This window comes from Ammospiza nelsoni, chromosome 6, assembly GCF_027579445.1.
Source record: "Ammospiza nelsoni isolate bAmmNel1 chromosome 6, bAmmNel1.pri, whole genome shotgun sequence".
Lineage (NCBI taxonomy): Eukaryota > Metazoa > Chordata > Aves > Passeriformes > Passerellidae > Ammospiza > Ammospiza nelsoni.
Genome location: NC_080638.1, coordinates 23,026,504 through 23,054,064, shown reverse-complemented (window position 1 = coordinate 23,054,064; position 27,561 = coordinate 23,026,504). Strand labels below are relative to the sequence as shown.

The 27,561-nt window shown below is 34.7% G+C and overlaps 1 protein-coding gene across 2 annotated transcripts in view; it reads left to right on the top strand.

Moving 5' to 3' along the window:
• The window catches only part of LRRC4C (leucine rich repeat containing 4C), a 482,222-nt gene that overhangs the window by 255,367 nt on the left and 199,294 nt on the right, over positions 1 to 27,561 (top strand). The window contains exon 3 of one of the 2 annotated variants that reach the window (XM_059475093.1): positions 22,113 to 22,242. The exons of the other annotated variant lie outside the window; for it this stretch is intronic. The gene's annotated coding sequence lies outside the window, so the exon portion shown is untranslated. The remainder of the gene's footprint in view (positions 1 to 22,112; positions 22,243 to 27,561) is intronic. 2 annotated transcript variants of the gene reach the window in all.

Genomic DNA, 27,561 nt, shown 5'->3' with positions numbered 1-27,561 from the left:
TCAATGGTCTGTACTTTTGTTTTGCAAGACAGATTTCAGTAGACAGTTCTTAGTCTCCTTGTAAAAAAAAAAAAAACCCAAAAAACAAAAAAACCCCCCAGAATCCTCTGAAGTAGAAGAAAGCTTGATTAAGGTCTTTCAGAATATTTGAACTTGACAGAAATATTGTTCCTAGTAGAAGGTTTGCCTTGGATTGAAATGGAGTCAGGGTTCAATCTCTTAAGTCTAAATACTTCTCACTTTATCCAAACTGGGAAACTGAAGTAAGCTGTGAAAAAAAACCAAACGTGTAATTCAGACATTGAATTTGTGGTTTGGTGTTTTCTTCAAGCATAGAAACACTCTTTAGCAACCATATTAATCCATTGGCTTTCTTAGTAATGTTTCAAAATCCCTCTCTAGTCATCAATTTGTGTCTTCTTATTAAAATTATTGAACTTAAAAATGTTTTAGTTGTTCCTTTCCTTCTTTCTTTCTTTCCTTTTTTTCCTCTTCTTATTGCCAATCATACATCAAACTGGTGACTTTCATGTCAAATACAACGTATTAATAGTTTGGCACGGTTTTTGTCCTGCAGTCTTTTATCAGTGTTTGCTTCCACGTGAGTATTTTTAATTGGGACACCAATAGGAATATTATTCATTACTGAGTTGCATGTATCGTGCATGTGACTTACTTTTTTTTTCCTTTCACTTGCCTGCCTCTATTTAAAAAAAAAAAGATTTTTTTTTTTTAGCAAGGTATTTGATTGATTTTAAAGTGAATTATATGAAACAAAACTTGTCAGGATTGACAGGTTTCTGAAAATACTTTGAAGCAAGTTGCATTTGCTAAAACAGTATTAATGAAAGTCACAAAGATCCTTTCATTAGATAATAAAGGAATTATGCGTTTTACTTATGCATTGTCCATTAAGAAAAAATCACTTCACTTCTGCTAAACGTTTTTTTTTGATGCACAATTTTTTTTATGTCTTCCCAGGAATAATTTTTGTTGACAAGTAAGTAAGAATTCGGTATTGCATTAAGTATTAAGCAAGAATAACATTGCAGTTCTCATAAGAGACAGTAACCTTTGTGCAGAGTTGGACTGTCAGCTTCCCAAAGTTGTAAGATATTGAACTCATGTTCAAGTGGGACTGTATTTGAGCTCTACTTAAAAAGGCTGGAAAAGTCACTCCATTCAAACTGAAAAAGAGATTTGAGAAGTATGTAGGGCAGAAAGAAAGGAGAGCATAAATGGAAGAGAGGATGCAATGTATGCAAGCCTATTTCATAGAAAGGACAGGGGAGGGTCTAAATGAAAAATGAAGCTTGTACAATCTTTATGTCTGGTAATGTTAGTGAATTACCCTCTGATGGTATAAACAGATGAGTCAGAAACAGGACGATGGAACAGATTTCAGAATAATGAGTAAAATTTTTAGTATAGCTAACTGCTGGTTTATCCTGCTGTTGGCACAGTCATTTATACAGAGCGAGGGTGATTATTAAAATGGTAAGCAAAATTATGAATCATATATGCTTAATGAGACATTTGATGTGAGATGCAAGTTTGCATTGAAATGAAACTCCACATTGCAGAGTGAAGGGAGTAGTCCACCATCACAACATTTCTGAGAGTATGAGTTAATGAAAGAAATGGTACAATTTTAACCTGATGTGGTATGGATTTTCTTATTGCAATTGAATTCATTGTTATCTTGGAAGAAAGACAAGAAAAGCTGTGTAGGCTCTTGTCGTCTTAAAGAGTATATGTGGCCTGCAGAAAGTACTGCAACTCTCAAGTTAAAAGACTTAATTTAATTAGATTAATTTTAATTTATTATGTTATTGGGAAAGTATCATGTTGCTTTTGCTCACAAAAACATGTTAATATTTTTTTTTTCAAAAAATGCATATGTTCATATTCATGAATAATTTTCTAGTCTTTTTTTAGCAGAATATTTTACCCTGAAAAGGTGCCAATCTGCCAGAAAGTCCAAATTATTTTATTGAATTTTCATAATCTAAATTAATGTCAAGAGTAAGATTTTTTGGATGGTGAAATGTCATTTCTATACAGTATTTACCTCTAAATCACTTGAGGAAAAAAACCAAATAAATCCTGTGGAGCATAGGGTTTTTCTTATGGAGCATTTTTTGTCCAGTATTACATGAGAGGGGCAAGTTAGAGGCTACCTCTTTATTTGACTGATGTAATTTTTTTTTTCCCCATTAAAGAAAGGCTGTCCATTAGAGTACAGTCTGGGATATGCATTATCTATAGATAGAGTAATATAATTATTGTTCCTAGAGCAGAATTTGAGGAAATTTATCCTAGCAGAAAGGAAGTAGATTTGTGGTTTCTGAATTATTAATAACAAACTATTTCTGTAGGATGAAAAAAAAGAAACACTGATTTAATTAAAGATTTCTGTAGGGAATTTTCAAATCATCCCAAAGTGTGTTGGTCTGTGAAGGTACTAAGTAGCTTATAATACATATTTTACTTGGGATTTCTGAGACATTACATCATTTAATCAGGGATGCTGCAATTTTTCTGTTGTTTTATTTAATAAAACCTGAAAGCTCCAGCACAAAAAACATGCATTCCATAAATAGCAGATTCATTTAGAAGTGAGTAGTTGTGCTCAGTGGTCATTAACATCAAGCAATGCCAATTCATTTGTGCTTGTTTGTTTTTTCTGGGTTGGGTTTTCTTTTGTTGTTGTTTGCGGTTTTCTGCTTGTTTGGGTTGTGGTTTAGCTCCAGCTGGCAACTAAGCCCTACACAAGGGGATGTGGGAGAGATTTAGAAGAGCAAATAGAATAAACTTGTGGGTTGAGATAAAGACAATTTAATAGTTAAAGCAGAAGCTGTCCTCCAAGCAAAGCAAAACAAGGAATTAATTCACTGCTCCTGTGGGCAGGTGTTCAGCCATATCCATAAAAGGCAGTGCCCCATCACATGCGATGGTTACTCAGGAAAACAAACACTATCACTACAAAGGTCCCCAGGCTACCTCCTTTTTCCCCCAGATTTATATGCTGAGCATGACATCGAATGATCTGAAATATCCCTGTGGTCATTTGGAGTCAGCTGTCCCAGCTGTGTTCCCTCCCAACTTTTTAAGCATCCCCAGCCTCCTTGCTGGGGAGAAGCAGAAAAGGCCTTGAAACTGTGCAAGTGCTGCTCAGCAATAACAAAAACATCTCTGTATTACCAACCCTCTGCTCAGCACAAATCCAAAACACGTCCCCATACCAACCAATTGGAAGAAAATTAACTCCGCCCCAGCCAAAAGCAGCACACTTTTTCTGTATATTGGCCTTAAATGGTAACCAAGAGCTACACAGATTATTTGTGTGCATTTCTGTCATTTGTAAAATTGGTCAAACTCCTGTGAAGATTCCTACGTGTTGTTAATTTAGGTTAAAATTTGAGGTGAGGGAAAGAAACAAAAAGACATTTTTTATACTTAGCTGGAATCTCTGTAAAATACTGCTAGACATTTCCATAAATTGTGATGGAAATTTTAAATGAGTGTTCAAATTCAGGAATCATTGTGTAGTTTTTATGTCTGTTCTATGTGTTGTGGAAGTACTAATGTTTCATCACTTGGAGTTATCAGTCCATGCTTTCTTAATGTTCACTACTCCCTGCCAGCCCCCATCTCACTATTCTGCTCACAGAACTATTTTCACAACTTAGTTCACAATAGTGTGGATGATTTCAGGAGAGGAAGCATAGTACAACAAATTTACTCTCCAGTACTGATCTTTGCTATGCAACGTTCAGAGAATCAGAAAATTAGTGTTAAAAGTGGTTAAGATATTTCTCTGTATATAGGAATGGAGCAATTGTATTAAGTGTCATATTTTCTGTTATTGCTTTTCTGAATATGACAGCACTATAAAACGCTGCCAACATTTGCATGGTACCATAAATGTATCAAACAACTGGCCTTCATCTTCTCTTATACCAAGACATGAATTAAGCATGTTTACAGTTGGCAGCAATCCATTTCAGTTCTGGGATATAGCACTGGAATTATCTGCTTCTCCTCAGCCCTTTCTCTGCTGCCCTTTAAAGTGCATGATGACATTCGCACAGTTTAAAAGGTATTATATGAAAGAAAATTGTAGGCCTTTGTCTTTTGACAGTAGAAGTGAATTACTGATTATTTAAATATGTGCTTTGTCCAAATAAGTGATTCATATTTGAGTATTCATAATTTCTTTTGTTAGTTTCAGTGAAAAAGAACAACATGGAAAATACAGAGACTCACACTTTAAAAATACTTTTAAGATTTATATTTCAGAGTAAAAGCAAATATCCATCATTGTTCCTTTTCCAAGTTTTCCTGTAGTAATTCAAGCCAAAAAGAAACTAAACAAGGTAGTAGAAAAATGCCTTAGATTTTTACATTGTTTTTCTTGTATGTTTAGTGTTGCGCCATTGATGTTGTATTGCCTCAAATAATGAAAATCAGTTTCATGAGGTATTTATTCTACAACAACTTAATTACTCTGCAAAAATTATGCTACAATTTTCATCAAATATAGTGCAGTTACTGTAAAAAAATTGGGATGGAATTATGATGGGATTATGGTTGATTAAAATGTTTGCCATGTGAGGCATGACATGGAGAGATGGGTATAATTTGTGGCAAGAGAGCAGGTAAAGGTCCATTGAAGATAGTGCCTCGCTCTCTGGACCAGTCTGGATGGCTTTTGCTCTACAGAAAGGGTGAACAGGATATGCTCCATTTAAAGGTAAAAAGCAGTAATTTGTTGACTGAGACATGAAGGATTAATTAGAATTAGCAATAAGCTTAGGCTGATCACTAACATGCTTCATCACCCTCGATGAGGCAATTAGGGGAGGGTCAGGGTCTGCCACTGCTCTGTGGAATAGGATGGTTTGTGATGTTCCTGTATTGCCATGTTCTAGCTCTATAATCCCCCTTTAGGTATTTATACATTTTATTGCATCAGTGTTCTTTTCTCTTGAATCCTGAGATGCCTCATAGCTTTTTTCTTCTCTATTTTATCTCTGCAGCTTTACCTTTCACATCTCACTTGACTATAGCCTAAGTAGGTTGTCACAGCTCCTTCCTGTAAACGAATGGGTTTCTTAAAAGTCCTAGCCAATGTTATGCCCAAGTCAAAACATGTATGGAGTAAAAGAAAAATGAACCCCTCCAGAAAGAAATAGAGATCTATTTTTTGATTTCAGGGACTGATCTACAGCTCAAACCTGAAGTGGTCTTGATTCCATTAAGTCACTAGGAGTGTTACTGTTGAACTAATGAGGCCTAAAATTTCCTCTTAAGTCCCTAGGTGCTCATTCCTGAGACTTTTCAGCAATTACCCTGCTTAACTGCATTTTAAGTTAATAATAGAGGTTTTATTTGGATACATATGTAATGCTGCTTGTTGAAAGATGATGTGCATTTTTTTTTAGATGTACATCTTGTAACTCATTTAACCAATGGAAAGGTGACTATTTTTCCCCAAGAGCTAACCTAATTTTTAGAGGCAGGATTCCACAAACATTTTAGATTCTTGAAGAGTCAGAGAAAAGTAACATGGACACAAATTTAGGTTATAGTACAAAAGAGTTGATATACTTATAAACAGAAGTTTGCATTTGAGCTGCCCAGGATGAAACTTCTGTTCTGAATGTTTCCCTTCTTGATTTCCAGAGTACCATAGCAGGTGCAGTGGCAAGGTTGCCAAATGGATTGATCTTTTCCTTGTCTTTCATTTTTCAACTCTACACATCTCATCCATTGAGTGTTTCTACAATATTTGTTAGCATACTCTTCCCTCTCAACTTTGAACCAGTGCCAGGAACTGAAAGCAGTGGCTGAAGAAGAGACATGATTGGGAAATGAAGCACTGAGTTTGTAGGAGTATACAAAACTCTTAAGTCTCTCATCTAGCCATGACCTGCTTGTCACAGATTGTCAGTGTAATACTCTTCCTTCTAATGTGTTGAATCTAATGTGACTGCAAGGGGAAAAAAATATTAAAAATGCTTTAAGCTCTGCTTTTGGAATCTATCCAGAAATATTTTTCCTTAAGTTTGTAAGAAACAGCTGCCGGGACTCCATGAGTCCCTAAATGCCCTCCTCATAAACATTGCATTAATATGTGCTTGGTCGACAGTTTCACAGAGAACTTATCCAAGGATATACCGAGAGTACCTGCCAAAAAAAAAAAAGGAAAAGAAGACAAAAAAAGAGTCTTTTTTTCCTGCATCATTTTCAGAGCTGTTTCAGCTGATTGATTGTGAAAGTGGAGTATGGTTTGAAAGTGGAGTATATGCTATAGGTATCTGCAGTATCACGTGTCTTTCCTCTTAATCTATTGAGAAGCTTGCTTGCAATTCTAGAGCTTTTCTACTCTGTCATAAACTTGTGGCTGGGCAAGCCTACCCCCTAAACTTCCACCTCAGATGCATATTTCTGAGAAGTTTATAAAGTCATATCAACTTTTAAAATGAAATAAAAGTTATACCAGCATCCATTGTATCTGAATTTTCATTCATATAAAAATGTTTAACTGAACGCAGGAAGAAGAGAAACACAAACAGGAAGTGAAAAAACTATAAAGAAAATGCTGTGGACTGACCTGAACTAGATCAAATTTCACGTGTATTTTGCAACAAAATAAATTGTGTATTAGTAGCTTTTGCCAAAAATTGAGCACCATTGGATGACAAATCTTTAAAGAGTGCTAAAATCTATTTACTAGTGGATATGTGATTCAGTAGGTGGTGCTCTTCCCTCTACAGATCATTTATGAATCAAACATTGAGGCTGTGATAGACTGATGCCTCATACACTTTGACCCCAGACATATGTGTTTTTTAGTTATTCAATAGACCGTGTTACAACAATAATGACAGTAAGGATTAAGAGCATGTTTCAGATGAAGTTTGTTTTTTTCTATGTGTGCATATCTTTCCTTTCGTCTTGCTCCTTCCCCTCAAGTGTAAACATGGACTGGGGCCTGGATATTCTCTTAGTCCTATGCCCTAAAGCATCTCTGACTCAAGTGACCATGTTGACTTGTTTCTGTCTCATTTGCCTAGCAGGTTTCATAATCATAATTAGTCATATCTCTTATATTTGTTTTTCCACTGGAGGATCAGCCCTTCTCTTGCTAACAAATATCCTTTCCTTGTTCCATTACCCTTAAAGGCCCCCTCCCACCACAACCACAAAAAAAAAAGGCAAAAAAGCCAAAAACTCTCATAATTCTCTCAGGTATGGATAACAAACTAACAGAGTCTCATGGGTTTTCAAGCACTCACTTTTCATTTATACCTTCCATGCAATGTTTTGCTAATAATAATCTCTCCAGCATATTTTTCAGAACCCAACAAAGCTGGACACTGATGGGTGTCCTGATGGTTTCTCAGGTCTTTCTATACCATTAATGCATTGAAAGGAATCCCAGATTTAATTCTGAATGCTTGTCAATTTTAACAAATATTCATTCCACCACTCCTTTCTCAGGCACCTCAACTACTTTCTTATGCCTTTGTTTCATGTAGTTGGGGAGGAGACCTCAGAAGATGATTGTGGAAAGCTGCTCATTGGAAATCTGTACTTTCCTATTGACACTCATTTGAGTGCTATCACAAAACAGCAAGTCACCTCTTCTCAGCATCTGGCATCTAAAAGGAATGATCTTGTACTTCCAATTTATAATGTAGAGGTGCCAAACAGACACTATTGAATTGTTACGTCTTGGACCTTACTAACCTATGTATGAACACATAATATTTACTCAAGTTTTTCTGAGTCAACTTTAAATACAAACACATGGCACCATTTGGTGTGTTAGTAATGTTCCATTCTCTAGTCTTTTTCACTTGTGCTTCAGGGGCTCAGCCACAAGGATGACCAAGGTCTCACAGGTTTCTCTGTCAGTGTCATACAAACTTATACACATGAAGCCATATTTCTGTAGGTGTGTGAGCATAAGCTTATATGGACATAATTTTTACAGGAACACTTAATGTTTGTTTTCTGTGAGGCGTAGAGTCTAGCTTATAGTCTTACATAAGTGATGCACAATGAATTTAGGCTGCTAAAGTGCTTTGACTTTAAATGATTCCTGTATATGTACAGCAGTCGTCATAAAATTGTCAATTCCTGCCAGAAAATCATTATAGATTCAATTTTTGTTTTGAAGCAACATTCTTCTGAAATGTTGGCATTCATATATCTGTTGAGAGTTTTTGATTTTTAATAATTATTGCATGTTTCTTTTTTTATCATAAGTTCTTTTGTTTTGACTATAACTATGGCATTATCATGTTTCCATTAATTTTTCTTTTGAGAGTGAATGTCTAAAAACACGTTAAAAGGTAAGTAGATCTTTAAGACTGTTCTAAGCTTTTCTTTTGTATGATGTGTTATACCAATAATGCCCTGCAGTAAAATAATCTATGAACTTCATTATGATAGATTCATGTTTCAGAAAGAAAGCACGACAGCTGTATATTTTTTCTAATTGAAATTACCAAGCTTCTTAACAATATGCAAGTGAGTCTTTGAAACAGAAACTATTCAATTTAGATTATATGGATTATAATTAAATCATTTTACATTTGCAGGAGCAATTGCCATCTTAGTAAGACCTTTTCACAGAGCGGTAATGCCATATGTCTTAGCATCTATATAGGTGTATACTTTTGAAATACTTAAATCAATCAAAGTTTAATCTTAAAATAGATAAATACAACAGCACTTTATCAAAATTTTAGTAGTAATGCAATTCCTGTTCTTGAGATAAAGAAAAGATATTTTTCTTCAAATTATTTTTGTCCACAATTTTAAGAGAGTGATACCAGATCATTTGTTTAACTGAATGGTGTGTTGACTTTAGCACAGTTGCAGCAATTACTTGACTGAATTTGTTTCGTGATCTTATCTAAGAAACATAGGATTTATTTTTATTTGCAAGATGACTGCTAATTTAGGATCCTAGAATCTGAGGTACATCACTTCAGCACATTATGTCTTTCCACTTTCCACAGATTCAAAGTGCCCTTAATTTCTTTGAAAGTCAGTTTGAAATGCAGGTGCTTATCAACCCTTCAAAAGAGGCCATATATGACTCAAAGCTGCAGGCATTGTCATGTAAAGTTAAGAAATTTTTTGCCTTTAACAATAGTCTCTTCCAAGTGGGTGGTGATGAGAACGAGATAGTAGTATATCTACTGACACTGTTTCTGCACTGCTGATGAGGAGAAAATTTAATTCTCCAAGGCTGTCAATCCAGCATGAAATTCAGATATTTTTAAAATTATTATTTTAGCTCTGTGAGTCATTCTGTGATACATAAGGATATGTGCAATAAATAGATAATAGGTTAGATCTAGCCAAAGTGTTTCAGTGTGACACTGAAGATGCACTTGTTATGCCTTTTTGTCTTTGTGTCATTTTGTAGCAGTATTTCTAGATATGTGAAATCAATGATTCAAGTTTGGGTAATTAGACTTTAAATTCTGCTCATTATCTTCATATTAAGAAAAAAAAATCCCACAAAGAAAATATAGCAAGAGTGTGTGGTTGTCATTTCAGACACAGAATCATGTCTCAGTCTGAGTCAGTTCCACTTATCATATCTGATCCCTCAAAACAAGTCCTGCAACAGAACTGATAGCACATAATGCTGTATGAAAACAGAAGTACTCGTGAAGATCTAAAATTCCTCATAATTCTAGCAGCAGTTTGTTTTCTGCGCAAACAAGAATTTTGATTATCATTGATTTAGCCTTAATGAATACAGATTTATTTAGTCATGCAGTTATTTTGCATTTAGATATCTAGCCATAATATTTGACTCAGTGATATTGTCAGCATTGATGCTGAGAATTTAAAATGCTAAACACTGATGAGTGTTCTCAGTAGTATGTGGAAAAGTTTGTTATCTGTTGTTTGGTTTTGTTCCTCAGTGGAATATGTCAAAGAGCAATAATGGAGAATAAACTACATTAAGTACTTTTCTCTTACTGTTTAGCACATTCTGATGACATTTTTTCTTGTCATCAGAAAATTGTACCTCACAAACCTTTTTCATGTTGCAAATCTTGTAGAAGTTCTCCACCTCTTTTTTAAGTTTCAAAGTTGTTTGTCCATTACATATCAGCATATAGCAATGTATGATACCTATACATGAGTTAAAATCTCAGCATATACAATCTAACATAGTTAGATTTTAGAGCTGGATTCATCTACAAATTTAGGAGAATATTTTAGAGTAAGAATTATGAAATCCATTGACTCTACTAATCAGTTTAATATTTATCTTCCTTTACTATGTTGATCATAATTTAAGCTTCCTCTTGATATAGTATTTCTATCATTTTTTTCACTTTTAACAATATTCCTATGACAACTTGCTATTAATTAGATCTTTAAAACCGTATAGAGTTGCTGTGCTCTGTCGCACTGTAGGTGTCAGGCATCAATAGCAAAAAACTAATTCCAAACTGTTCCTATTGTATCTCTGAGCCGATTCAGTAGGAGAGTGAATTTAAAATATAATATTTGTTTGACTTTTGCTTCACTCTGTAGAGAATTCTTTTTAAGGGCAGGCACACAGTCATTTCAGAAATTCTGAGAGCAAGAAGAGAGGACTTCTGATTTAGAATTAACACAGTAAAAGCTCATCAAAAGAGTGAGCATATTTCTGCTAGTGAAGAGGTCTATGAGTTATCAGAGAAAGGTATCTGATGTTGATATTGTGTCATGAATATGTCCTCCAGAAACTAAGTAGAAGCATCTAATGAGAATGAATATTTTAAGCAGTCCTAAGGAAATGGAACCAATTTATGGTTTAGCTGTTACACATGTGTTTACAAAATATTCTTTCTTTATGATGATCTCTATACTCTCTAATTTCCTGCAACCTGTGAGTCATACTGAGAGAAAAATGGATGAAAAAATCACATGGCAAAAAAGCTGGCACCCTTTATTTTCCCTAGTTCTGCCATCTTTAGGAGGAAAAACAAATATGCAATTATATTTTGTTATTCGAATTTCAAGAATTGTATCTATAAATTGTGTTAGTTTTCCCCAAACAGGGCTATAAATTATAAACAACAGATCTGATCCTGGTTATTTTTATCTTTCAATTCTGTACTGGCAAAATGAGATTCTTCTTATTACTGTTGACTTCTTATTGTCAAATAACTGGAGATGGTGGTCTTATAATGCGAGTTTCCAGTGACTGTTGTTGCAGTATTTGTTGAGGCAGTGAGAAAACTTTAATTCAGCTCTCCTTGACACAGCAGGACTTTTAGACACCTCAGCCTCAGCCTGTTTCATGCCTTGGAGGTCTACAGACTCTGCCATCCTATCATTCTAGTTCACATTCTTATTTTCCTTTAGTCTTCCATGACATGAAAAGTCTTAAGACACTTCATCACCTCTTTTTTGCCCATGGCTATCAATATATTCAGAAAGTGAATATAATGTATTTTTGAGTAATCTGCTTCAGACAGCTCTTTTCAATGTGGTATTTAACCAAGATACAAGCCCTATATAGGTGAAGAAATCAAGGCATAAGAAATAGAGGGGTTTGACAGTGTTGCTATTTTTTGGTGTTAAATCTCATTCATGTTTAAAAGTGAGTTTTTTCCCATTCAGGTTAATATATGTGTTTTCATTTAACCTGGACTATTTTTTATCCAAACAAAGTTTCTATATTCGCTTCCCAATTAAATAAATCAAAAGTCCTTTTTCCTTTGGCTGTTGGATTCAGACAGGAGTAAGTATTTAGTTTAGCAAAAAATAACATGAATTCCTGACATGGAATATAAAATAATTCCATGGGAGGAAGGGAAATAGGACCTTTATTTCTATCTGTATGTTGTCTCTGAGAAGTTATTAATATGGCCTTCACAATTTCATCTGAGGGGAAATATTTAGAGACATAAATCAATAAGTCATTGAATGTTGATACCATGCCTTGTCTATATCTAGTGTTCTCCAAGTTTTGACTGCAGATCTAAAAAGGTTTCTAACTCCAGTCTGATTTTCCCCCTCAACCCATTTGTTGTTCTGGAGAATGCTAATCTTGGTGTCTTTTTTACTTTGTATTAGAGTCTCTCATATAGTTCAGCTGCTTTACCAATATTTGGAAACATTTTTAGGAAAAAAGAGAAGGAAAAGAATCCTCAATAAACAAATTCTAGCAAGAATTTGTTTCGGTGTTCAACTTTCACTGTTTGTGGCGTAATTAGTAAAAGAAAATGTCTGGAATATTGCAACACCTACTCAATGTGCATGCATATCATTGTATCCACCCATAACAAATCCGTCAGAAATGCCAGGGTGATGAGGAATGATTAATGGTAGGAGCTACTGAAGTAAACAGCCATACAAGTAGGAATAATTGTAGGACTCAATTTTACATGGATTTCTGGCTGGTTTTGAGACCTTTTATATATGCCTAAAGTACCACCATTATTTTTCTTCTGAAAGGTAAGTGTCATAAAGATTTTTGATTTCCAAAGCAAATACAGTACTTTAAGGGTAATCGTAATCATAATATAATATGCTAAGTGTCTCACTGACTAATTTTCAAACTGAAGAAATGCACAGTTTTGGAAATTACTTATGGAGAATAAGTATGTGAATATGGTCAAGATGATTTCTGTGTGAGAATACAGCTGACCAGAGCCTAAATCAATTAAAACTGATTTTGTTGTTGTAATACACCTTACTGAGACTGATTCTCTGTTCTACAAGACCACCAGATCATGTACTTCCTTTCTTAAATTCCCTGAATTTTGTTGACTGTAAATTTGAAAGGACAGTTGTCCCCACTTCTGAGTGTAAGTCTGTTACAGAAAATGCATCTCAATGTTCAGAAGTCCTCTTCTGGTTTTATTAAGAAATGCATTAGGGTATGCACATTTGATTTTATGACATTGCCCTTTACACTAAAAGTTCTCTGCATCTTTCTAATTTTAACAAGCCAATACATTTATAGACTGTAATTGTATCTTCTCTTAACCTTCATTTTTCTAGAGTGAATGAGCTAAGCATTTTCAAGTTCCTCTTATAAGATTGGATTCTGTTTTTTTGATGATGATCCTGTTATCTTCTAGAGCTTGAATTAATATTTCTTGCACATGCATTGTGATCTACTGAAGTCCAGATTAGGTTTTGTACAGTTGCATTAAAAGTGGAACAAGACCAACTGAATCATTATGGTCATGTTTTCTTCATTGTCCAGTAATTTCTAGTAGCATTAAACTATTCACCTTAGTCCTTCCATATACAGTTTATAAGATTGCACTATTTACTGTAAATCCATTTACCTCATTAAGTGGAGGACCTTGGATATACCAGTAACTGTCACCCAATTTCTTTTCTCCATTTTCAGATGCTTGAATAAACACAGATAAAAAAATCAGACCTTATAAGCATGAATAAACCCCAGGTATTTTTTGCTTAAAATGTTTGTCAAATATTGATAGATAATGTACTTTCAGTCAAACTTCATTGCCTTGTATCACATTTCACATTCATCTTTGTCTTGGATTACTTTTATCTTGATTTTTTTCTGAAAATTCCTAGATCGGCAGTTCTTGGGAACATTTCTCCCTCTGCTTTCAAGTAACTTTAATATTTATTCCTCTCTAATCAAATAGAACCATATATTTGTATGTATGTATATATATATATATACACACACATATACATATGTGTATATATGTCTATATGTGTGTATATATATATGTATATATGTGCACATATATGTGTGTGTATATAGATATGTTTGTGCTAGTAAATTGTATGTGACGTTCCCTCTTTTATTCTTTATTTTCCTGAGACTTTGGCTTGTGGTCATTCAAATCAGAAATTAAAGCAATTATCACTAAAGAAAGTTATGGTTTTCCATGTGAATCTACTTAAATTCCTAACAAGTCTGAATGAAGAGGATAGAATAATCTTATTTCTTGGCATCATATGACAGTGCTGGATATCTGGACTGCACAGTCCAGCCACTTCAATGCCAAATAGCTCTGATACCTCTGCCTGATTAACGGACTCTATGCAAAGAAACAATGTGTAGTTAAGTTTTTTATCCCTCCATGTGACTATTTTGTTTTCCACTGTTGTGAACACATCTCCACACTTGTTTTTTCAATAGTGCAGTGATTTAAAGATCATGTCACTGCATTATTGATTGTTTGTTATGGATTTGAAAAAAACCAATCGGCTACTTTTATTATCTTTCAAAATTGTTATGGTTTAATAAGGTTCATAAAATTTCTAATGTCCTAACAAGGTTGACTTTCAGGTTTATTCAAGTTTACTTCAGCTGGAAAAAAGTAATCTTTGTCTCTTTTTCCATCTAGTCTCTGAATGGGTATGTAATTTCTTGATTAGCATCTTTGCATCCACCTCAGATAGTGATTTGTTTTTCTTTTGTTTTCCTTCTTATGCAATATATTCATTTAGAAAAGTCATGTGCAACTGGTGTATCAGCAGCTATACGATACTCATGGGACCTTACAATATTTGCAAGTATAAATTGGGACTACAAGTCCACTGTAGATTTGCTGACTTCTCCTGAATTTAATTAAGAGGTAAAGAGGGGTGAACAATATTAATTATTACAGTAAGGTGTTTTAACATTTTAAAAAGTAGAAATACGTTTCTGATGAGTGGAATATTTTCATATTATCTGTGGACAGGAGGGCAAAGAAACTGCTGCGATCAAAAGTATCATATGATCCTTGATCTGTGGCCATCTGGACATGTATGTGACTAATGGCAGATGATCATATAAAGCAGCAAACAGAGATGATGGATTATTTTTATCATGTCTTTCTTTTTATCTCTCTATCTACTTAGTTACAGAGGTTGAACTTCACTGAGATTGTCAACAAAGCAATTATTCCACTCATTGGTCAATGTGTGTTCATTTTCTGCTGATTGCTGCAGGGATCGATGCAGTGTGCGCTGATCTTTTCTCAGGTTCATTTTTCCAAGGGGAGTTAGGTGTAATCCTCATGGTGTGGTTTAACCCCAGCCAGCAGCCAAGTACTGCTCACAGCCTCCCTCACCCTGCATGCTGCACTGGGGTGGGCAGAGAATCCCAACAGCTACAGTGCTTGTGGGTTGACATAAAGGCAGTTTGATAGATAAAGCAAAAATCATGCATGCAAGTAAACCAAGACAAGGAATTCATTCACCCCTTCCCAGGGTTCTATATGCATAAAGCTTACTGGGGAAGACAAATGCCATCACTCTGACCATGCTCCCCAGCCAGCCCTTCCTTCCACCCTAATACACTGAGCATGATGTCATATGGTGTGGAATGTCCCTTTGATCAGCTGGGGACAGCTGTCCTGAGTCCCCTCCCAGCTTCTAGTGTACAGCTCCTCACTGGTGGTGTGGGGTAAGGAGCAGAAAAGCCCTTGACTCTATGCAACCACTGCTCAGCAGTAACAAAACGTCCCTGTGTTGTCAAAACCTTCCAGTACAAAACCAAATCCAACCCCACAGGGGTACTATGAAAAGAAACAACTCTATCCCAGCCAAAATCAGCTCACCTCAGTTCATCTGTTCCATAATAATAGGTCATAACTTATGATTAATAGTTTGGAAGCCATTGAAATAATAATTCACACGTAGGGAAAATCATGCACAAGGAGTAATAGAAACTTTCCTCTCTCCCTTATGAAATTATTGTAGTAGATGTTATGGTTTGTGTGATTTTTTAAAAAAAAATTATTGTTCTGATAACTTTTATTTTATCTTTTTAATTTATTAAAGAAGGGCATATATGTGTTTTCACACACTTAGAGGGGAGGTTCTATTCATAGATGGATCTGGGCAGAGATGGAAGGAATTGCAAATCAGTGGGTTCTCTGGAAAAAAGCCAAACTTTTGTCTTCCATTTACTTTAGTATGTACCTACAGGCATGCCTTATTGCTGAAATAAATAAATACTATTAAAAAAACACCAAATTGGGTTTTTCACCAAAAGTGCTTGCTGTTATTTTATGATGTGAAAAATGTTTTTTAATTGAAATTAATCTCTGGAGGGTACAATGACCTGGGGCAGTATTTGCAAGAAGTGACTTTATATAGCATTCTGAACTGCATATAATGAAATAAATCAGATTATACTGAACATAAACAGAACCCCATGGCAACTGTCAGTATAATGCTGCCTGTGAAAGGATTCTAAGGAAGATAAGATATATTGGCTTTATCCATTTACAACTCTGTTTGGATCAAAGGCTTTTGAGAAAATTGAGATATAGACTGATATTTGCTTGAACTATGCTATTTCTAGTACACATGGATTAATTTTCCTAGAAAATATCACGAACTAAATCTGTAAACCTACAAGGGACAATAGGAAATATATATTTCTGTAGCAGTTTAAATTATAGGTTTTCAGGTGTTTTTCTGTTTGCTTGCTTGCTTGTTTCATTTTTCATTTCAGTCATATTTAAGTAATGATGGCATAGTTTATTTTGAATTTCTCAGGGATAAGAACCTGTCTTACATTAGTAAATTTCAGTTTGTGTATCAGCTTGTCTTTTGGTAAAGTTCAGTTTGTGTATCAGCTTGTCTTTAATTCTGAGCACACTGTAAGGAAGGCATAATAACATACTTTTTACAGTATCATCCTTTTATGAGGCTCAAATTCTGTTTCCAAGGTATTTGTAAAATACAATACTAAATCCATAAACTCAGGCTAATCTAATTGTAAGATGTTACTTATTTATATAGCAATTATGTATATCCATATATTTATGAGACTCAGTCCTTTTTTGACCTTAATTATGTATGAAATAAGGTTTTTAGATGTATGTGAATTCTAAAAGTTTACAAATAAATCCTGTGATAAATATTTTTCAATTGCTGATGAATAAACATGAAGATTGCTTTTCAATGTAAATATAAATATTTTCTTGTTTTGCAACCTTTAGTTTTCTGATTAAAACTAAATACTGTTCTGTCTTGATAAATTGAATCATTAAAATTTCCCAATCATGGTGTGAAAAATAGTTGCAGGATCCGCATATGTAAATACTAATTATGACATGGTTATTCCCTGTGTCCAGAAGTTTGTTCTCCTCTTTGTGGGAAGGAAATTCTAAATTGACTTTCTCACTGAATAGCATCTTTCACAGAGTATATGAAGATGACTTAAGTCCAGATATAATTTGTTCTGAAACCCTGTAATGACTCATAGCTTCAGTTCTTTCTGTGTAAGCCCCAGCGTAGACATTCATGTTCCAGAATGTGTCATATCTTGATTTAGTTTAAGCCAGCTAAAAATGACTTAAATCAATATAATGCAGTGTTAAAGTTAGGAATGTTTACACAGAGGCTTAAAATATCGGTAGTATTTACTCTGAAATTTCATGCAAACTGTATACATAAGACGACATTTGAAAGCTGTACAACCAGTAAAAACTTCCACTGCACTGTCCCATTTCCCAGTCTATCTCAAACGTAGCTTGCACCTCAAGCTGTTCCTGTTACATTTAGGAGTTGAAGGGACACATTTGAACATGATGTGAGAAGACTTTCCTCTCAGGAAACCTTTTGTGCCTGGGAGAGGGCACTCTGAATCAGCTGGTGGTGCTCCTTCACGGTTTTTTTGAACTGTGCAGCTTCCTTTGCAAGGATGGCTCTCCTCCTGTTTTCTTTTGGACACAAATGCATCCTGGGCTGTGATTGAATATCCTCTTAATTAAGTATAGCTATTTTCACTCTGTTTTAGAGCATATCTAATCTTCCATACCTGTGTGAGATGGGCATTTTCTTGCCATGTGCTTTGTGTGGTATTAATTCTGCACGGGTGTTACTGACTCCATTCAAACCAGACACTAGGGAATGGGTTGAAAAAGGTGGTTCATGGCAGTGAATACTATTTTCTTTTTTTTTGCTCACACTTTTTGTTTGTTAGGAATGGAGAAATAGAGAAGCTTTTATAGAGGAGGGAAATGAAATTATCATTGGGAATGGAGAAATACCCTATGAAAAGAAATCAGGCAGTTTAAAGCAATGACAGAATAAGAAAATATCTTTATAAAAAGTGCCTAAAGTGTGGCTTATCCCCTATGCAGTGGTAAAGAAATGGTTTATCAACATGTCTTTTATTCATTTTACATGGCTGGAAACTATATCTCCAAAAGCACTATGGTGGTTCATGCATGCAAGGAATTTTTCTGTGTGATACATGAATGTAGTTCAAGAAAGAAAATAGTAACCTTTTTTTAAATCATTATGGTTGAGTTCAGAATCAACTTACTTCACTGTGTCCCAGAAGTCTTTCTTAGAATTAGAGTATCAAACACAGTTTATTTTCCCTAGGTGATAAGTAAGAGAAATAGATGTGCACATTTTATGTCACATTCAGACCATGCATAAAATTGTATGATCTATTGTCTTAGGAGGAACAGTTGAGTCATTTCCATAAAATCCCAAGTATAAACCTACCCAGACTTCTACAGTGTGGTATGTTGACTTAATCTATTTGGGAGTGAGATTCTTTTCAGCACAGAATCATCATGAAACAAGAAAATGGCCCTGATTGAGGTACTGAAAATTTACATCCTTTAGGAAATTCTTGATATCTAGATGAGCCTGCAGAATTCTTTTTGTTTTTTTCTTTTTTTTTTTTTTCATAACATTATGCAATGTGGAGGAGAATCCAAATAATTTAGTCTTAGCCATCACTCATCAGGGAACAGTAATAACATGAATTTTTCAAATTTTCACATTTGCAATGTGAAATAAATTGACCTTGCTGTTTCTGTGAGGGACAAGAAGAATGGTGAAAGTAAGGCTATATTTAAATACAATATGATGAGAGGTGAGAGAATTTGTCCTTTCATGAGCGTGTAATCTTTGCTGTGGAAACAGAGAAATCACATCAGACCAAGAAAGAGTATTTTTAAAAGAGAAAATGGAATGTAGTGATATGTACATGGAGAAGCTACAAGAAAGCAAAACAAATTCAGAATTTGAAATTAAAGAGTCAAAAATTTAATTTCAATTTTTGAGGCAGTAGCAGGTTGCTCAACTATAGTAGAATGTTTTAACAACAAAACACTGTGCTACTAGTAGATAAAAGGTCAGTCTTTCCTTCAGTGGCCATTGTGTGGTAGGAACATGATTAGGAAATAGTACTGTGTGATGTTAGAGGCAGGATGAGAAACAAACTGATGCTTATTTCAGCACATCCTCAAAACATTGCATGCCTTTGAAACCTGGGATTAGATCCTCTTCACAGATCCCTTCCAACCTCAAAGATTTTCAGCGATTCCCAAACACTGAATGAAAGTTGTTCGGTAATCAATCATAATAGGCAATTGTATTTAAACTCCAGGCAGTTCCTCAGTGGCAATTACAACAGTTGTTTAACAATAGGATTATTGATTAGTGCTGTTATTATTTTTGTTATGAAAACATCTGCAGAGGTTGTTATCATTGTTATATACTTTTTATAAATAGTTCTGTCTATTGTTTACACATACAAATATAAAGTATACAATGAATTTCAATAGTCATTTTACAGGTGGAAAACATGGGACAAAAGATAAAATCCTTCTGCTCAGTGCTTTTCTACGCATAATCCAATTTCCACCCTTGGTCATCCATTTGAAACATTTGGATGAATTAGAAACAGAACCTCTGCAGTCAGAGTCACTGTCACCAGTTCATGTTCCAACATCCCTTTCCCTGAACTCTGAGTGCAGAAGAGGAACTGACTGATGGTAGTTACCAGCATACATGGGGCATATGTGAGCTCTCTGTGCTTGTTGAAACACCTCAGATAACTGCTGGTAAAGCTGGATTAATATTCGGCGCTAATTGATTCTGAGATGTACTAAAAAACACAAAACAGATTAAGAATTTTTTTTTTGTGAAGAATTACCTTAACAGCTTACTGTGAGGTGGTTGTAACATCTGTAATTACAGAATAATCTTCACTGCCACAAATAAGAAAAGTATGTGATCTAATTTGCAGACTGGAATGTCATCTGACTCCTTCATCTACTGTTGCCAAAGGTAGTTCGTGTCATCCTTGGCAAGGATAAACTCCTAATGGCAGGCAAAATATTTGAGGTTAATTTGAAATCTACTAATTTGTAATAATAATTTTTAAGATGATATGTACCTTCTGTTTTTTGACATAGTGGTTCTCATAATTTTAATGGTACAATTAGGCCAAATTCTCATCTTCATACAGCACAGGACAAAAATCTCTTTCTATAATGAAATTTTCAAATGATCCTTCTGATTAAGTTTCAGAACAGCTGTGATTTTTTTAGTTTTCTGTTATATAATAGTAAATTAAGCTGTGGTATAATCTGTGACTGTGAATGTGTCTGATGGGTTTTTCTCCCTTGTCTATTTTTGTCCCCTGATTATTCTCATTTATTATGGAAGTGAATAATATATCAGTGGTGTAGGTGTATATATAAAGCATTTTTTTCCTGCTTTAAGGAATGACTTTTTTTTTACTTTTATATTTTATTTCCTATATGTTGTATTATAATATTTTTTGTATGGGATTCAGTGTTTCAATTTCTATTTTTATATTTCATAAATATGAAAAAGAATGTATTTTTAACATCTATGCCCAAATAGAAATTCTTTCTGATGATAAGAAACTACTAGACCCCTCCAGTTACATTCTAAATGATGATTTTGCTTTTCTAGGTACCAAAACTAATCTGTTTTGTATACATAGAAAGCAGTCAGCAGAGACAATTTACAGTTAATTAATAAACCCACTGGATCACAATAAGCTAATAAAGGCAAGTGATAATGTGTCTTTGGGATAGAAAAATTACTCTTAGGAGAAAACAAGATAGAAATGTTCAAAATATTTATTTTAAATCCACACTGCATATTAACTAGATACATCCATTTTAGTAATTCAGAAGTATTATCTATGTAGCTGATATGGTACATAGGAGAAACTGCAAATATTACAATATCTAAAGGAACGTTACTGTATTTTTGTCTCTGAGTTTTCCCTCACACATTGCCTCTGAACACAGAAGAAATGAGCTTTCTGGTATTCAAGTGATTTCATATTTTCTGTGGAAGTATTTGATGTTTGTCATGAACTTGTCAAATATGATTTGTTAATTAATTAGAGACCACTCTGTTTACTATCAGATGTTTTTTTGCTTAAAAGGAGAAATTACATTTCCAGGTATTTGAATAGCTACACTGTGCAAAATTAACATAGTACACACCTGCCTTAGAATTTTGTTTTCCTCGGTAGAGTAAGTGCTACTATAAAGCAGTAGTTCCTATAGCTACTATAAAGTAGCTCCAGATTAAAAAAAATATATAAGTAACCATTAATGACTGTCACACATATATAAAACTGCAGTGGAATCAGTATGATGAAAAGCTTCAAGGGGTTAAAAAGAAAAATACTGTTCAGATCTGCTGCTTGTAGGGAAGATTTATGTGTGTCATGGTGGTGATACCCGACATTTAATTCCTGTCAGGAAGTAACGCTACTGTCAGAGAGAGTTTGTGCACAAAGAATTTCCAAGTTCCCAGGTGCTCCCTAGCATTGTATATTTGGCCTTGAATGTAGAGCTCCTGCCAAGTGCTATAAAATGCTCTAAACATTGGAAAACCCAACCCACAATAAAAAACTAGCAGTATCTCAATGTATGCAGCTCAGAAAAGGATAATGATTTTTCCATGTCTTTGAGTTCTGGTGTGAATTGGCAAATATTTGTCTGGTAAATGGGATAATGCCTGTAGCATAGTCTACCCACTTTGTGGTGTCTCAAGAGCAAGTTCCACATTATTATTATTAAAATTATTGTTGATTAAGAGAAGCAGAACAGAATATAACTCCAAGTCAAAACCAGATGAATTCTCTTTAATTTCCTTTCTTTATAGATTGCATGTTTAAGGTGGTCTGCCTAAAAAATTTCAACTGTTTGCACTTTATAGGTGTTTTTATTTCATAATTATTAACAAGATTTTTATGTTCATTTTAAAGCAAATTATAATCTCATGCTCTGTCAGTATGGGACACACCGCAACATGAAATGCCTTTTTTTCCCCCTCAACATGCACAGGTTGCCAGAAAAAAAAGGAATGTGCAATGGAGATTGTTATTATGATCATATCCTAAGACAACTGTTGGGAAAATAAATACACATCACTTCATGAAGGACAATTAACAGTGCCATGTATTACTGAGGACAGGTAAACTGAAAATTGCTTTCCTTCCATTCTTTATTCATTAATAATGTGTGTCTTTTTAGGCCTGCTATTACTTTCTTCCCAAACTTTGTTCTTGCCTGTTCATTTATAACTTTTCATATATTCACAAAAGGTTTTATAAGAAAAAAGTGTATAAATGGCTGATTGGTTATCAGTGTTTACAGATCTCAAAATGACTTTTAAGTTTGAAACTGTAGGTTCTCTGCTGATAGCAGATGCAAATTATAGGGAATGAATTTATTGTGACTCATCTGTGTCAGTCTTGTAGTCGTTTGTTTGTGCTTAATGTATAAAGTAGAGCTAAGCATTAATCATTAACAGTCAGAGAAGTCTGCGTGCATTCCACGGGATTTGGAGTGCAATAAGCATGGAACTTTTTATTAGAACGTTAGTGTGTGCTGAGGGGAGCACAGTCTTTTGTTTTGTATTTGTACAGAGGAATTCCAAATCATGAGAGAAATTTAGAGTACAGAACAATTTTCAACCTGATTTTTTGTTTTGTTGACTTTTTTGTGCAGTCATGATTGTGAAAAGGGAATTCTGATGGCTACCAGTGCTGGAATGGGAATTTTACATTTTCCTTTTTCATATAGCTAAATAGATTTTGAAACCTTTTCTAGGTTAATAATTAGTTTTGATTTTTCTTTCCTTGTAAAAGCATTTTTTGAGACTTTATCCTACATGCAAGTATGCTATTAAATAAGAATTATTTTGGTTTGAGTTCCATAACCATCCAGATCTTAAAAAAAGCTTTCAAGTTAAAAAAGCCAGTCCTAAAAAAATCAAAAATAATGACACTAAAAAAATATCAGGATTTTTTTCAATTATCTCTATTTCCCCTCATAGAAGGATAATCTCTATAAATCAAAGAAGAATATGGTTTTCTTCTAAGGAATAATTTGTTTTCTTTTTAGTATTTTCAAATAGAAAATATATGTATAGAAAACCATTTTACTGAAAGGCAGTTTTTAGTATCCCTTATGGTAGAATGTTACTCTTTTTTTTCTAATAATGCTACTAGAAATTACTGGACAGTGATGACTGTCATGTTTTGGAGACTGCTGAGAGGTGTTTTAAGAAAGTTTTTGGTGTTGGTGCAATACAATTGGAGAACTTGTAATGAGGGTGACGAACTAAATTAGAATTAATTTTCATTGGTTAGTATTTATTTAAAGTAAAAAAAAAAAGATAGAAACTAAATTTTCAAAATAAATGTGAAAGCATCATGGAAGTAGACTTGTCTGAATTGATATTTAGTCCTTTGTTCTCTTCCCTTTAGGAAAAAAAGAGTAAAAGAGTTAAAACTAATGTGTTACTGTAGATATTTGTTCTATTACGGCCACTTGTCTGTGAGAATTACTGTCTCAAATCTGTACACCACCTGCAGGGTGGAATTCTGCTCATTTATTTTTGCATGTCTTAGAGCTTCAGATTTTTGGGTTTTGGTGGGTACTTTTGGTTGGTTTTGGTTTTCCTGTTTTGGTGGGTTTTTTTGGTCACTATATTAAATTACTCAAATCATATGTTCGGGTATTGATAGTATCACTTTCAGGCTTATATTTACAGAAATATTTTTTAACTACATTCTGGGATTGCTTTTTTGCACTTCAGTAGAGAACTGTTGTCTGTGGATTAAAATTAACATTCTACAAATCTCTGCTTGAAATGTATAGGTTTTTATAATGGTGAGGAAGCACAAATGGCATATATGGTGTTCGTATTGTCTAATTACCCATACTGTTATCTTCTGAATAAAACTAACACTTGTATTGGGGTTGCACTGCGAGGTTTTGGTAGCTGGAGGGTTACAGGGGTGGTTACTGTGGGCAGCTGCCAGAGCCTCCCAAGGTCTGATGGAGCTGATACCATTGGGCTCCAGGATGGACCCACCGCTGAGCCCTCAGCCACGGTGGTAACTCCTCTGAGATAACAGCTTTAAAAAAGGGATTGAAAAATCCACCTGCACAACAGGCAGCAGCAGTGACAAGAGAGAATATATGAAGGCAAGAGCTCATCAGACACTGAGGTCAGTGAAGAATGAGAAGGAGGAGGTGCTCCAGGGACCAGAGCAGAGATTTCCCTGCAGCCTGCAGTGGAGCAGATCCACCTGTCCCTCCTGTCCCTTCAGGGACAGCTGGATCCAGCCAGAGTCAACCCACTGCAGCTTGCCATGATAATGCAGGGATTTATTACAGCAGTAATCTATTTTTTTTCCCTTTCTATCTCATATGGTATGTGTGCAGGTGCTCCAGAATCAGCAAAACTTGCTTTCTAATTGAACATAAATTGTACAAGCCCATAGCATTTAAAATACAGTGCGCTAAATACACTTGTTATGATATGGCAATTTTTTGATGGGTGGCTTGGCTTTAAATACTGTCTGTGTTTAAACATATTTTATTGTGATGGAAGCAGAAATTTGAATTTATGACAGATTTTAATGCAAAAAAAAGCAGGTAGATTATATGTACTTTAGCAACAATTCCTTTATAAAAGTCTTAGCAGAAAGCAACTTTATCTTCTTCAGCTGGTGTAACTTGAGGAATTGCAAGGTGATAAACTTGAAATTTTTCTTGTCTTTGGAACAGCAGTGAGCTTATGTAAAACTAATCTGCTTTCTGAATAACTTGGCCCATCTGCAATTTATTTACAACAGAAAAAATCTTTTTAAATATGTCTCAGAAAGCCCTTAGGTTGAGCTATATCTTCTATCACTTAGGAGATTAATAGAAGTGCCTTAGCAATTGTGTTATTATGGGTCCAATTCCAGAATTCATCTCAAAGTCTTAGACAACTAACCTTTTTTGAGGGAAGATAAAGCAAACATTCCAAATAATGGCCATTATAAACCATCAAAGGATGACATATAAATAGCATTTGTTTTCAAAATTTGGTACTTATGTTGGGTAATGAATTGGATCCACTGAATCTTTGTCCTCTCACAGTTTATCTGCATCTGCAAAATTTCCTTGGAGCTTTTCCCCAGGAAAAGGATAAGAACCAATACACTGTCAGAAAAGCAGACACAATGCTTGAAAGGTTCTGCAGGCTTCATGTACAAAACAGCAATTGAAAATAATGGGTCAGTACTTTGCAGTTTTGTCACTGTGACTTTGCAGCTTTGTGACTTTGTAATCCAGATCGCACAGTCCTCAAAATCCTCTGATATGAAGTATGAAAAATGTTGTCAATATTTAGGCTTTAATGTGCTCCAAAGGATCAGCTTGACCATGAATGTACCTATGCTTAAAGATTGATGCTTGAAAAATCTGAAATGGTAGCCTTGCAATCATAAATTCATATATCCTTATTCTTCCATATATTCTTGGAAAATAGTCCTTCCTGCATAAGATTTTTAACTGACTAAATTTCAAAGCAACAGCTATTTTAGTAACAGCTTCTATTCTTAGGTGAGAAATGTTAAAACTTCAGTATTAGTGGTTACTGCTACTCTTGAGCTTCTCATACTTAGAAGCAGGAAGAAACTAATTACTGTGTGACCAAAGCGGAGGGCAAAAATAGCAGAAGTACAGAAGTCCAAATGTCAAACACAAAAAGCTAAAGAAAATATATCTTGAAATATTTGAAACACTTTTGTGTCACCTTATGTGACATTCAAGAGGAGTGTTATTCCAGTTGTTATTCCAGAATGTGAAGAACTGGCTGAAAGTGCTCAGTTAGTCCTCAAGGCACTGACCTGCCACAGCAGGTGAAGGTATTTTGGAAAATAGTATAAATTCTTGCAGCCACTAGATGATGATGCCCACTTCTTACTGTTCATCTGCAGAAAGGTGAATCTGCTTTCTACTCAGGGGCTGGCTCACTGCTTCTGCTGGCACATTTCACTGATGTGATTGTGGGATTATGTTCTCTTGAACTTTCACCTAATAACATTCGAGAGCAGTAAAGCTTTATCCTGCTCCTCAAAAAATCCTATATTTGTGGTTAAAACTTTTCCCATGGGTTTTCTTCCTTTTCAGAGACATCATTTGCCCCTGAATCCATGTCCCTCAATATGGTTTAAAAATCTCTAGAAAACTTGGACTGTATTTGAATTATAATGAAATGTGAAAGCAGGGAATTCTGAAATGTTCCAGGGCATTTGAATTTTTAACTTCATATCATTTTAATTTAAAACTTGAGCTATAATAGTTGTATTTAAAAGACAAAGAAATTACTCTCAATTTGTAAACGTATGTTGGATTATAGGATGTCCTGTAAATACTAAAATTAATTATTTGGGAAGAGAATAATTACATCAATGGAAATATTATAAGCATTAGTATTTTACATCCATCTTATTTCTTTATATTGTATTTTTAATGTAGTCCAAGAGGGACATTTTCACAAGTGAAAACTGGAGCAGAATTCCACTTGAAATACACGAGATTCATGTTTTGCATTTCCCACAGTGTCTAAAATATTCAGGGTAAATCTGTAGGTGTTGTGTGTTCCCTAAGGCATATGATGTTTGCGGCCAGCTCTACTTCTGGTTGAAGGTGTGGACTGCAATGCCTGGACTATACTGTGCACTGCACTACCCACATTGTAACAATATCTTTGGGACTCAAATGACCATTCCTCTTCACTCTTCCTGTTGCCATCCCAGGTAGTTTTCACGTGAAGATACGTCATTATGTTGCTGGTCAAACATTGTACTTAGAATCTCCTACAGTCTAAATTCCCTGTGGAAGGATATGACACTGTTATTATGGAATACTCCTCTCAGGTTTCCATTTGCCAGGAAATAAATAGCACTGTTTAGGAAAATGATCAGTACTGCTAAAGCTACGGAATGTACTAGGTTTAGAACTTTGACAGTTGTTAATAATACCTCATTTCTTTAATTCACAGCTCTCTCATCACAATTCAAGAAAAACAAACCAAACCAGTGAAAATATAGCCATGCGTTTCAACCTAGATGTGATAACAGGCACCATCTTGGAATGTAGCAAAATTGATTAGCAAAATAATGTTATGACTTGTGTTTCTCTTACTGGCCTGCACATAGATGTCTTACAATTTGAGATCCAAACCACTTGAATGCGTAACTTCTTTCTCTTTCATAGATACATCTCTTTTATTTCTTCTTTCTATTTTTTTTGACACACAGCACTTCAAATTTCCAGTGTTGCAAAATCATGGGATACCAAAACTTAGAGATTCAGGAGTGAAAATTTCCCACATCATGGGAGTGAAGATTACTGAAATAAATATAAAGAATATGAGTCTCTGTCATGGCTTATGAGACAGTATTATAGACTGAGAAGGTGAATTAATGAGCGAAGTGGCAGGTATAAG